Source organism: Lactuca saligna, chromosome 9 (assembly GCF_052625555.1).
Source record: "Lactuca saligna cultivar CGN05327 chromosome 9, ASM5262555v1, whole genome shotgun sequence".
Taxonomy (NCBI): Eukaryota; Viridiplantae; Streptophyta; class Magnoliopsida; order Asterales; family Asteraceae; genus Lactuca; species Lactuca saligna.
In genome coordinates, this window is record NC_136425.1 from 27,442,704 (window position 1) to 27,454,452 (window position 11,749).

The 11,749-nt window shown below is 37.0% G+C and overlaps 1 non-coding gene across 1 annotated transcript; it reads right to left on the minus strand.

The window, feature by feature from the left end:
- Positions 1 to 1,642: 1,642 nt before the first annotated feature.
- Positions 1,643 to 1,749, minus strand: LOC145018865 (small nucleolar RNA R71). The gene has a single exon (XR_013667226.1). It is a non-coding gene; the product is annotated as a small nucleolar RNA R71 (small nucleolar RNA).
- Between the last annotated feature and the right edge of the window lie 10,000 nt (positions 1,750 to 11,749).

The following is an 11,749-nucleotide window of genomic DNA, read 5'->3' on the forward strand; positions in this document are numbered from 1 at the left end:
TGTTCCCAAGCGACTTGTTATGTGGAATCCATAGAGAGAATTTTATGAAGCAACTCATTAGATATAGTATTATAGATTTACTACAATACGATCGCATCAAGACGAGATCATTGCTCTTGATTAGCAACAATGGAGATAGTAGTATATAGTGTTGGTAGCAAATATGGTGATTGATTAGGAGGGATGATGTGCTTTGTTACTTTACAAGTACAATCACGACAATGGATTTTAAACAGTCAGAGACCATGAACTACATTAACTTCTCTTAATCTCTAAGGTGATTGGTTTAAGATTTTTGATGTTTAAAACTGTCACTATAGGGTGAAACTTCTCTTAGAAAGATTGGTAGTAATATTGTCATATTTATACAAGTATTTAGGAAATATTTTAATACATTATAAGTAATATTTTGGTTAATTGCAAAGATATGTGATACTTACTGAATAAATTTACATTTTTCAGCCAAATAGGACACTCTTTGAAGAATAAGGACTAGAAGTGACAAATATTAGAGCTTGGAAGGATTGGAGCTTAAAAGAAGAAGATTCTAGTAAAAAAAACCAAATTCATGTCGTGATACATCTATTATCATGACATGAGGATCAATATTCTAGAAGATAGACATGCGGAAGCGAGTTTCCTTGCCAAACACAGATTATACCGAGATCACGATGTGAGACTCTAATTCTCACGACATGAGGATGGATTTTCGAAAACTATATATATATATCTCTTTGCTCATTCGAGTTGGGAGGTTGGAGGGATGATATCTTTTGCACACATCAAGTTTTTGGAACCTTTTTCGGGGAATGTCTGTTTCAGTTATTAGTTTAATTGCTTTAGGTTAATCGATCATTTTTGTGGGGTAAAACCTGCAAAAAGTTACTTTTTAGCATTAGTTAATTTTCCTGAAATACTAAACTCACAACGTGAGCTCTCAAAGCTCATGATGTGAAATCTGATATCTCATAATTTTATTTCGTTTTTACTCTTTTGATCAGTTTTAGTTCATCTTTACACTTTTGTTTTTGTTTTTGTTTCAGTAGTATATGACCCGCGGATCAAAAACACCACTGACACCACCATTTGACAATCCGAAGTCAGCATTTCATAAAAATAAGGACAAATATGTAAGAGGATGAAGTAACAAGCCGCAAAACGAAAGCACGCTCGAAAGTTTTGAGAAGACTCCTAAAAAAAGGAAGTTGGTTACGATCACGAAACAGAAACAGACAAAAGTAGTGAGCCCAAAAACAACATGAAGAACATTGATGACATGAATTTGGAGGCATACAAGAAGAGAAAACGTGAGGACACCGGTCCAAAGCTTGTGCAACCCGAAATTCCCGCTACCGTCACCTTCGAGCTATAGGGACACATCATTTACGCGCTAAAGGATATTTCATTCTCCAGAAAAGATCGTGAAGATTCATACAAGCACCTCGATGAAGTCAATGACATTTTTGATTATTTCAATATTCCGAATGTACCACAAGAAATGGTCTTGCTAAGAATGCTTCCAGTTACCTTTAAAGGAGCAGCAAAAGATTGGATGAAGGCACACCCAACCGGTACAATCACCACTTGGGCACAAATGCGTGAAGAATTTCTCTAATAATTTTTCCCACCATCAAAGTTTTCGAAACTCAAGAAAGCCATAGCCAATTCCGAGCAACAAGCGGTGGAATTTTTATATGACGCATGGGTGAGGTATAAGGGGATACTAAGGAATTGTCCCCAAAATGATCTAAATGAGCAAAAAGAAGTCTCGATGTTTACGATAGGGTAAACTTAACAACAAGGCAACTCCTTAGTTATCAAGGATCATTAACGAAGAAGACTCCCGATGAAATTAAGGAGCTAACTGAAGAATTTTCAAAGCATTCAAGAGAATACCACAACCCTAGACAAGAAGGAGCAAGGGGAATTGATGGCTTCATTTTATTTACTTCTTTTTATAGTTTTTTTAGCACATTTCATTCACATTTTAGTTAATTTCCATGCATATTTTCCTTTTTGTTATTTTTATGACCATTTCGGGTACTTTCTAGTTTCTTGAGCATTATTGCAGATTTTCTTGGAGACTAGCTGAGCGAGATTCTTGGGAGGCGATTGGGCTTGAAAGGAAACGGGGATTTCATGCTTGATGGCTATGGAGGTGATTCATGGAGTGGACTTGTCAATTGCTTGAAGGCTTGAAAGTGTTGAACTTTAAATTTGAAAGGCACGGGAAAATTCTTGAGTGAGCAAGATCGATGTTTAGGAGTTTGCGGAAGTTTTGAGTGATGTGGAAAGACAAATTGGGCTCAAATTGAAGAAATATTGAAGAAAAATGGGATAGAAGCTGATTGGACTCGAACTGGGCCAATGGATTAGCTGTGGGGGCCCAAGACTTTGAGAAGCCCAAAATTCCCGTCAGAGCCCGCGGCCCGCGTAAGATTCCCCGCGGCCCGCGTGGATTCCTGACAAGGGCAATTTCGGGATTTTACTTAGAGCTCTATATTGGGAAGGTTGGTGTGCCTCTTCAGCCTAATCTTGGAGGTCCGATTTTCATACTTTCTCTCTGGAGTTTGGAGTGCTTCTGAAGGCCAAGAACACCTCAAGAACATCTTGATTTCATCTCTTGATTATTGTAAAATGTTTGGTACAATCTCATCTAACTTTTCTTCTTTGAGTTTAGCCATGCTTGGCTAAACAAATCTTGGTTGACTTTTTGTTGAATCCTTTGAACTTTTGTTCGATGTTGAAGAATCTATGAACGTGTTCTTGAATCTTTATGGAAATGTTTTGTGTTTCATCATATTATCACTACTAGTATGTTTTTATTCATGAGTTTAAATATGTTTGTGGTGATTAGTTGGCTAATTTCTTGATTAAGTAAATGATCCTCAAATTAGCAAGCAACAAGTGATTTTTGTGTTGTTTTTGCTTCACACAATCATAAAAACATTTCCTCCAACATGGTAGTGAAAGCAATTGACTCCTCTTGGATTTGGTGACTTTTGGTTCTTAATGCTAGTTGACTTTCACTAATTACATGTTATTTGGATTAGTGACTTTGACTAAGGAAATTGTTATGAGCTTCTCTAGCCATTTCAACAATTAAGAAAAATCTAGGTAATCTCAAGCTTCTTGGATTACTATAGCCAAATTAAGGATTTAAATCAAAGTATTGCACCATTGGATTCTAATGATATGTTCATCAAAAGTCAAAGTGAGGAAACTTTAAGTCAACCATCTCTCCCTTATTGATTTTACATTAAACTCTTATTTTTGTTGCATTTGTCTATTTAAATCATAGTTAACTCTAGTTTGTTTCAAGTATTTCAAAACACCAACCCCCCCCCCCCCCATTTTATTTTTATTGTCATTTTACAAGTATTTTTACAAAGAGATTTTTCATAGAGTCATAAATTGAACCAATCTCCATGGATTCGATCCCTTTACCACTATACACTATTTTAGTGTGTAATATTTAGGGTTATTATTTGTGTTGGCCTCGACAACCACCAGGAATCGGAAATGGTGCTTCGGAAGACATGGTGGCTATTTTGGAAATGTTGAGTAACATAGATCGAAGAACAAAGAAGATGGACTAATCCAAACAATCAATATGTGTGGGTTGTGAAAATTTCAATGGGCCACATTTGACTAAGGATTTCCATTTAGACGAAAGTGGGAATAGGAAAGCGCAAGTTTGATACTCTAGTGAAGACCGATATGATGAAGATCGAAGAAAGCCAAAGAAATAATGATTTCCCATTGAAGAGTACAAGAAACAAAAAGAAGAAAATTATAGGCAAATCGAACGAGGCTTCTACCAAAAATAACAACCACAACCCGAGAAGAAAGTGGATTTAAATTCAATGCTTACTAGGTTCATCGAGGCTTCTGAAAAACGACATGATGTAACTGATGTTACAATTAGAAACCAACAAGCTTCCATAAAAAATATTGAGACTCAACTCGAGAAATTGACCACTCCAGTTCACGAACGGTTACCACATAAATTTCACGATCAAAAGAAGCAACCACATGTCATGGCCATATCCACTGAAGAAGAAACTATTTCTGGGTTTTGTAGGCATTAGAAGAAGACAGAAAGCAGCTCAATCCACAGTCGAAGCGGAAGAAAATGGAAGAAAAAAATGAAGTTGCTGATACCCAGTTCTCACGACGTGAGGATCCTTCCCTCACGTCGTAGGCTAGGCCTTGTCAGGAAAAAAAATCTTATTTTGTCAAAGCATATCAACCTCCTTTACCGTTTCCTTCTTGAGCTAGAGTTCACCGATTGGAACAAGAACATAAAAATTTTATGCAACAATTCAAGGGTATTCTAATCAATAACCCATTTAATGAATCCTTAGCCAAAGTTCCCGAATATGCAAAATTCCTTCAAGATTTACTAGACACTCGCCAACAATTAGAGAAGAAATCCAAGGTATTTCTTAGTGAACAAAGTTCAACGATGATTATGGAGGGAATACTAAAGAAAATGGGAAATCCCAGACGCCTTACACTTCCTTATGAGTTTGGGAATGATACGAAGACATTTGCCTTAGTCAATTCTGGAGCGAGTATTAATTTAATGCCATATTCGTTTTACCAAAAGATTAATATCCCATAATTGAAGGCCACAAGGATGACAATTCATATGGCAAATCGTTTGGTAACTCATCCTCGAGGCATAATTGATGATATATTAGTAAAAATTGGAAAATTTAATTGTCCAATCAACTTTTTGGTGCTATACATGTAAGAGGATGAAGATGTTCCTATTATCCTTGGACGTCCATTACTTAATATTTTGTGAGCTTTGGGTAGATATTCGTGAATCAAAGCTTACCATGCGAGTGGCAAAAAAGGAGATGACATTTGGAGTTGAAGACGAATTCAAGAAGGATAAGGCTCAAAACAAAGTGTTCTATATGGATGAAGATAAAGAGTTTGAAGAGTTAGAAAAATTAATAGAAGAGGAAATTCATACAAAAGAAGAAATCAAACGTACCAAGCCAAGAGCATTAATTCCAATGTTCTTTGATGTTTTCGCCTTTACAACACCAAGGTACCAAGTGAATGAAGAATGTGAAGAATCTTTGGTCTCAAGTGATGACAAAGAAATAAGTCAAAAAAAAAACACAAAACTTGAGCAAGACAACTTTAGAGAAGATGGATATTGAAGCAAAGGAACAACAAAAGGAAGAACGAGAATCCCAACTTGCTGAAAGGAGTAAAGGGTTGAAGCGGAAACACGAGAAAGGCACTACCAAAACAAAGAAATAAAATTCTAAAAAAGCATATATAAGAAGGGTACAAGCTTACAAAAGAAGGTGGAAGGAACAAAAAACGCAAAGGGAGGTCGCACCCTAACCGGGACAACATAGGGCGGCACAGAGTCTGGTTCATGACTCCATGAAAAGAAGCGCTTCTCGGGAGGCAACCCGAGCTCAGTTTTCATTTTCATTCTTCTATTAGTTTTTTCATTTTCATTTAAGTTTTACGATAAGTCATCATCATAGTTATCTTAATTTCAATAGATAGTAAAAAAAAATCAAATGTGGGTCCCATTCGTATGTTAAATTAAAAAAAAATTAAATTTGATTTTTGGAAATTAAACCACGACGTGGCCTAATTATACCACGTTGTGGCCCAATTACAGAAACCCAATAAAAATGATACATTAGAAATCACAACGTGATGGTTAAAAACCTCACAATGTGAGCTTTAAAAACATGGGTGCAACTTAAAGATTAGTAATCATTTTCGTTGGACCACTTCTTTTCAAACATTATGTCGTGACTTCAGATTTTGTCCCCCTTACTTCGATTCTGACCACCAGTCTACTTTTCCTACTTATCTCTTATGTTAGCATCATCAAAGGTATGATTTATATATTCGTTAACCTTTAATTTCCTTATATTTATATTATTGAGAAGTTAGGGTTTGTTCTTGAAGTGTAATTGCCGAAATTGGGTCGATTCTCAGTGAAATTGTTGATGCATGTTAGTTAAAAGGACTTAGAATCACTGCCTTGGGAAACCTAATGCTTGTTTTGGTTCGATTTTGTCTAGATGATGTTTAATTTTAACCTTGCTGCCGAACCCAAATTACGATGAGGTCCCAGCATCATGACGTGAAAACTAGGCAAAAAAAATTCTGAATTTTGGTTAACTCCTTAATTTGTGGTACTTTGATGGATTTTTTTGTTGCTTATTTTACAGGTAATATGGGACCAATACATGCATTTCCCTAAGAGAAAGAACATGTTGATGTTCTTAGCCTCCACCCGCTTTATCGATTCCCACAAAACATTTCACAATCGATGTTGAACAACTACTCAAATAAATTTGGTTGGCTATATAATAGTGAATTCGCTCTAGCACCCATTGTTGATTTGTCCTGGCTTAATAGGGTTGGAATAGTGGCAGAATTGGAAAGATTTTGGCAAAAACAATATGTAGGAGATGGGTCTACTTTTCAATGTAAGGGTGGCGAAATCTTTTCTCGATTCAGAAGCCGGTTTTTAGGGAATTGTCCATGGATTTCTTTGCTATAGTTAATTTTGAAGAACGGACAACTGACCCAACATTCAACCGGGCTCTTGCATTTTGGCTATGAGGCATTTATAGAGAATACAGCCTACTTGAGTTTTCTTAGAGGATGGGATTATACACGGAAGCTGAAACATAATCACCAAATTTCATTTTATTTTTACAGTATTGTGTTCGGGACTTCACTATCGGGATGATTGATGTGCAATTTTGGAGAACTATTGCAAATTTTGAATATAGTCCTCGGGATTTTCGCGAAGGGTATATTCGATCACCTGTTCATAGATTTTTGCATTGTTTGATCATATTCACCATCAATCACAAGCACTATGGTGAAAAAGTGTCATCCCAAAATCTTTTCTACCTTTAGAGCATTATCATACCAGGAATATTTTGTATCTCCCTTATATTTTAGTGAGATTGTTGGGCACTAAGGCGGTAAATTCTAGGGTCGGTAGTCCAATCATGCGAGGCCATTTGGTTACACGACTCGTACGTTCATATGGAATTTTGAGTCTATCTTTTGTTTGAAATTTGATGCGCTTCAAGGATTCTGATCTAACGACTCAATTTTGGGTCTTATGTGGGTTGTGGTTAATATGGGTGGGGGATATGTCATACCTCTAGATGATGAAGAAGAACCACTGGAGCGTGCCGAGGAGCAGCCCAGACCGCGGGGGCGAAGGAATGTGAGAGCACGAGGAGAAAGGGGCCACAACAATAACAAGCTCATCCTTTTAAGGGTGATGTACCAACCAACTCGTTTCAAAGTTGGGTTGGTACATATTTGGATAATCTTCGCAGTGGTGTGAATTATCACAATCAATCCATGGATGTTTTATTTTCGCACTTTCACATCGAGAGACCACCCACCATGCCACCTCATTATCCATACATACCGACATGAAAGGAGGTTTGGTCGCAACAAGGAGATGGAGTCGAGCCGAGTGGGATAAGAGACGATGGAGACAATTATTGATATTAATCATTTTTATTTTTAGTCATTTTCTTTTTATAATTATTTTGGTGCGTTTAATTTTGTGTGTTTTTATTTTTGTTTTGTATGGTATGTCTTAAAATATGTAACCAAATGTGTGGTATTTGTTTTCTATTTTCCACCAATGGTTTGTTTTGTTCGCTTAATTATTAGAGTGACGATAGAGAACAGAAAAAAAATGAGCGAAAAAAGCCGTGAGCTTTAGAGAAAAGAATCGAAGCCCATAATTTTTTATTAGTGTGGGGTGACATCCATATGAGAGAAGGTAGAGTAGAGAGAAGAAATAGTTCCAGCAAAGAGTTCACTAAAACTGGGTCTTAATGAATTAAGAAGACACGTGAAGATTACATGTATAAAAGACTTATAGAGGAAATCTAATCTGTAAGCCCCCAGTTCTCACGAAGTGAGTATATAATTCTAATGTCGTGGGGCCAGCACCATCGGGATTTCAAGAACGACCTGAACCAATATCACATCATGAGAAATTACTTCTTACGTCGTGAGAAATCACAAATGGCATTTTACTTTCTCTTCTTTCAACTTACAATGTGGTGTATGCTTTCCCACATTGAGATGCATTACTTTGAAGATTTTATGCACCACACTTTTTGAAGATGCAAGTTCATAATTCATGTCTTTCCGGCACATTCATGAGTACCAATGAAGTCCAAGTTCCAGTTATCTATTCAAGATGTTCGAGTTTCTCACACACTATCAAAAATTGATCTCGCCACTGCTACCTCAAGGGAGTCTGTTCTTTTTTCTCCCATTTTATTGTTTTTATAGTTTTATGCATACAATGAATGCATTGTATGAAATAAGTGTGTGCTACAAGGTCGAAAGAGGAATTTAAATTAAAAATTGCTAGAAAATTTAAGAAATTTTAAAGGTCTGAAATAATAATCTAAGAATTAAATCTAGTAATAATTAAAAACTTAAGTTGTTATTATTGTGTGGGATGATCCAATACGAGATCAAATGTTTAACTGAGCCAAAATGTGTTATAGTATATTTGTGACTTTCCATTTCTAGTGAAAAGTCATGAGATATGAAAGATAATCTAGTAGTTTGTACAGTGTAATAAGCTTTGCAACGTGTACGTGAAATGTAACTAGGAGAACTTATGTAGTCATTACACTTAGACTAATGTCTCTAACCAATAAATGTTGAAGTTAAGCTCCCTTGCTTAAGCATGTAGGATTTGAGCAAAAAAAGTGATATATATATATATATATATATATATATATATATATATATATATATATATATAAGCTCCCTTGCTTAAGCATGTAGGATTTGAGCGAAAAAAGTGATATATATATATATATATATATATATATATATATATATATATATATATAGAGAGAGAGAGAGAGGGGAGAGATTATGAAAAAATCGAAAGAATTTTGGAGCTGTTAAAGTATGAAGATCGAAAGATCAAAAATTCTGAAGAATCAAAAATTGAAGATACCAAAAATTAAACAAAAAGGTGTTGAATTCAAATAAATTGAAAAGCAAATATCAAAGAAGAGATGAATTCAAAGAGCTCCATTGTGGTATCAAAGTTGTAATTCTTTCTATATATTATGTATGCTTGTGTAGCTTAACTAAAAATACCTAGAGGTTAAGAAAGATTTCTGAGGATGGATTCAGAGAGTTGCAAAATGAGTGTTGTATAAACTAAGGGGTGAAGGTTTATAAGGATTGTGAGTATTGTGAGTATTTAGGACTGAGAAGTATTTAGGAATTTAGACAAAAATATGCATATTGAGGTTTTAGTATAATGGTTGGGTTCTAAATGGATTGTCTTATGTGATGTTGTTGATGAAAGTTTAACTTAAAAGATTAGTTTTGCTTGAGGATAAGCAAAAGATAAGTGTGGGGTATTTTGATATTTCCATATTTATATAAGTATTTAGGCAATATTTTAATACATTTTAAGTTATATTTTGGTTAATTGGAAAGATATGTTATACTTATTGAATTAATTTACATTTTGCAGCCAAATAGGACACTCTTGAAGAATAAGGATTAGAAGTGACAAATATTGGAGCTTGGAAGGACTAGAGCTAAAACGAGAGTTTAGTAGATCTTAAAAGAAGAAGATTCTAGTAAAAAAACAAAGTCACATCGTGAGACATCTATTATCACGATGCGAAGAGCAATATTGTAACACCCTGAATTCAAAGGCTTAGAAAGGGAAGGAATCTCAAAGGAGGAGGGTGACTCGTCGAGTAAATAGGTGACTCAACGAGTTGGGACGCGATTTGGTCGTAGGTTTAGTGACCTACTCGACGAGTTAGAAGACTAACTCGGCGAGTTGGCCAGGTTTGGGAAAAAACCTAATTGTGGAACGTGTACCCTATTTAAGGAACATTATGACCTTCCACCAGCCCTCTTGATACTCTCTCACGTCCAGAGCAAAACCCTAAAGTCTCCTTTGAGCTTGTGAGCCATTTTGTGAGTCTTGAAGCGTTCTTGGAGCTTGGAAGGTGAAGAAGGAGATTGGTGATCCAAGGAGGGGGAGTAGATCCAGAAGATCCATCTCATTTGCTGCTCATATTGGTAATCAAGTTCCTTTCTTGCCTTGTGGTTTGTTAGATCTCCTTTTGTCCCTTTTATGAAGTTATGGACCAAGAATGATACCTTGTGGTATTTAGACGTCCCCAAGCTAGATCCTTTCAGATCTAGGGGTGTTTAGTGAAGTAAAGGCATAAAGGTGTGAGTTTTATGCCATCAAACCTCCATGTGCAAAGATTAAGTGGTTATTATGGCCTTTTGAGCAAAAAGGGCCATGTAAGGGTGCAAAGGTAGCAACTTTGTGTGACATCCCGACCCTAGGAGGCTAGACCTGGGTCTTGGATGCCTAGAGCTTGTATGGAATCGTCTGAATAGTGTTGGACATAGAGAGACTCGGCAAGTCAGTTGTGGGACTCGGCGAGTCAGGCCAGTTCTTGCCCCTAAACCCCTTCTGTTAAGGGGAGAGATGAGATTAGAAAGGGACCCAGCCAGTCTGAGTCCATAATGGTCATGAAGTTCATCGTACTCGATGAGTTCAAAGAAGAACTCAGCGAGTCCAAGACAATCTCCTTAGTCTATGAAGATGGACTCGGCGAGTTGTTCATACAACTCGGTGAGTCGGTTGATGTTGGTCCCGATTGTATGGTTGAAGGAGAACCCGTCAAGTTCTTGCTAGACTCGACGAGTGGAGTCGGGGTTGTTTTTCGGAGTATGAACTCGATGAGTTGGTAGACCAACTCGATGAGTCAGGTCAACTGGATGTTGACTTTGACCGTTGACTTTGACCACGTTTGACTAGGGTTGACTTTTGGATTATTATGGTCTAAATGTTGTTTTGGGTATTGATAGTTCGGGAAGCCGAAGGGTCAGCGGTTCAGAAGTGTCGGTTAGCAGTTAGAAGTGTTTAGCGAATCTTTGGCAGTGTGAGGTGAGTCTCCTCACTATTTGTATGGGTCTACGACCACAATGCCGACCTATTTAGTTTATGTATGATAGGAAGACCCGGGGGTTAGCCCTAGGCAATATACATGAAAGACCAGGAGACGGCTCCTGGCACAGAACATGCCATTATGTCTGGTAGGAAGACCCAGGGGTTAGCCCTAGGCAACATGAATGAAAGACTAGGAGGTGGCTCCTGGCACCCTATATACTGAGTAGCCTAGTATAGTAGCATGTATAGTTGTCTTTATGATGCTTGTATGGAAGACCAGGGGTGGTACTTGGCACTTGTCTGTAAGACCCAAGGAGTGGCCCCAAGCTTGACTAGGAAGACCACGTGCGGCCCGTGGCATAACAGCAAGACTATGTTTGGCACATAGCACCTTAGCAAGACTATGTTTGGCACATAGCACCTTACTTGATTATGGATATGTTTGTTATGTATGGCATGTATGGATCAGTTGATATGTGTGGTATGTGGTATCTGGGGATCTCACTAAGCTTTGTGCTTACGGTTTTCAGTTTTGGTTTCAGGTACTTCATTTTCGAAAAAAAGGAGTCGGCTCGATCGCAGCGCATCACACTATGTTTTCCGCACAAGAGATCTTTGGGATTATACTATGATAGGATTTTATGATGACATGTTTTGATTATTGACATATTGGTTTTGGCATGGGATGTTATTATGGATGTTCTCTTATACTGTTGGTTTTATAATAACTCATTTAAAAATGAAATTTTG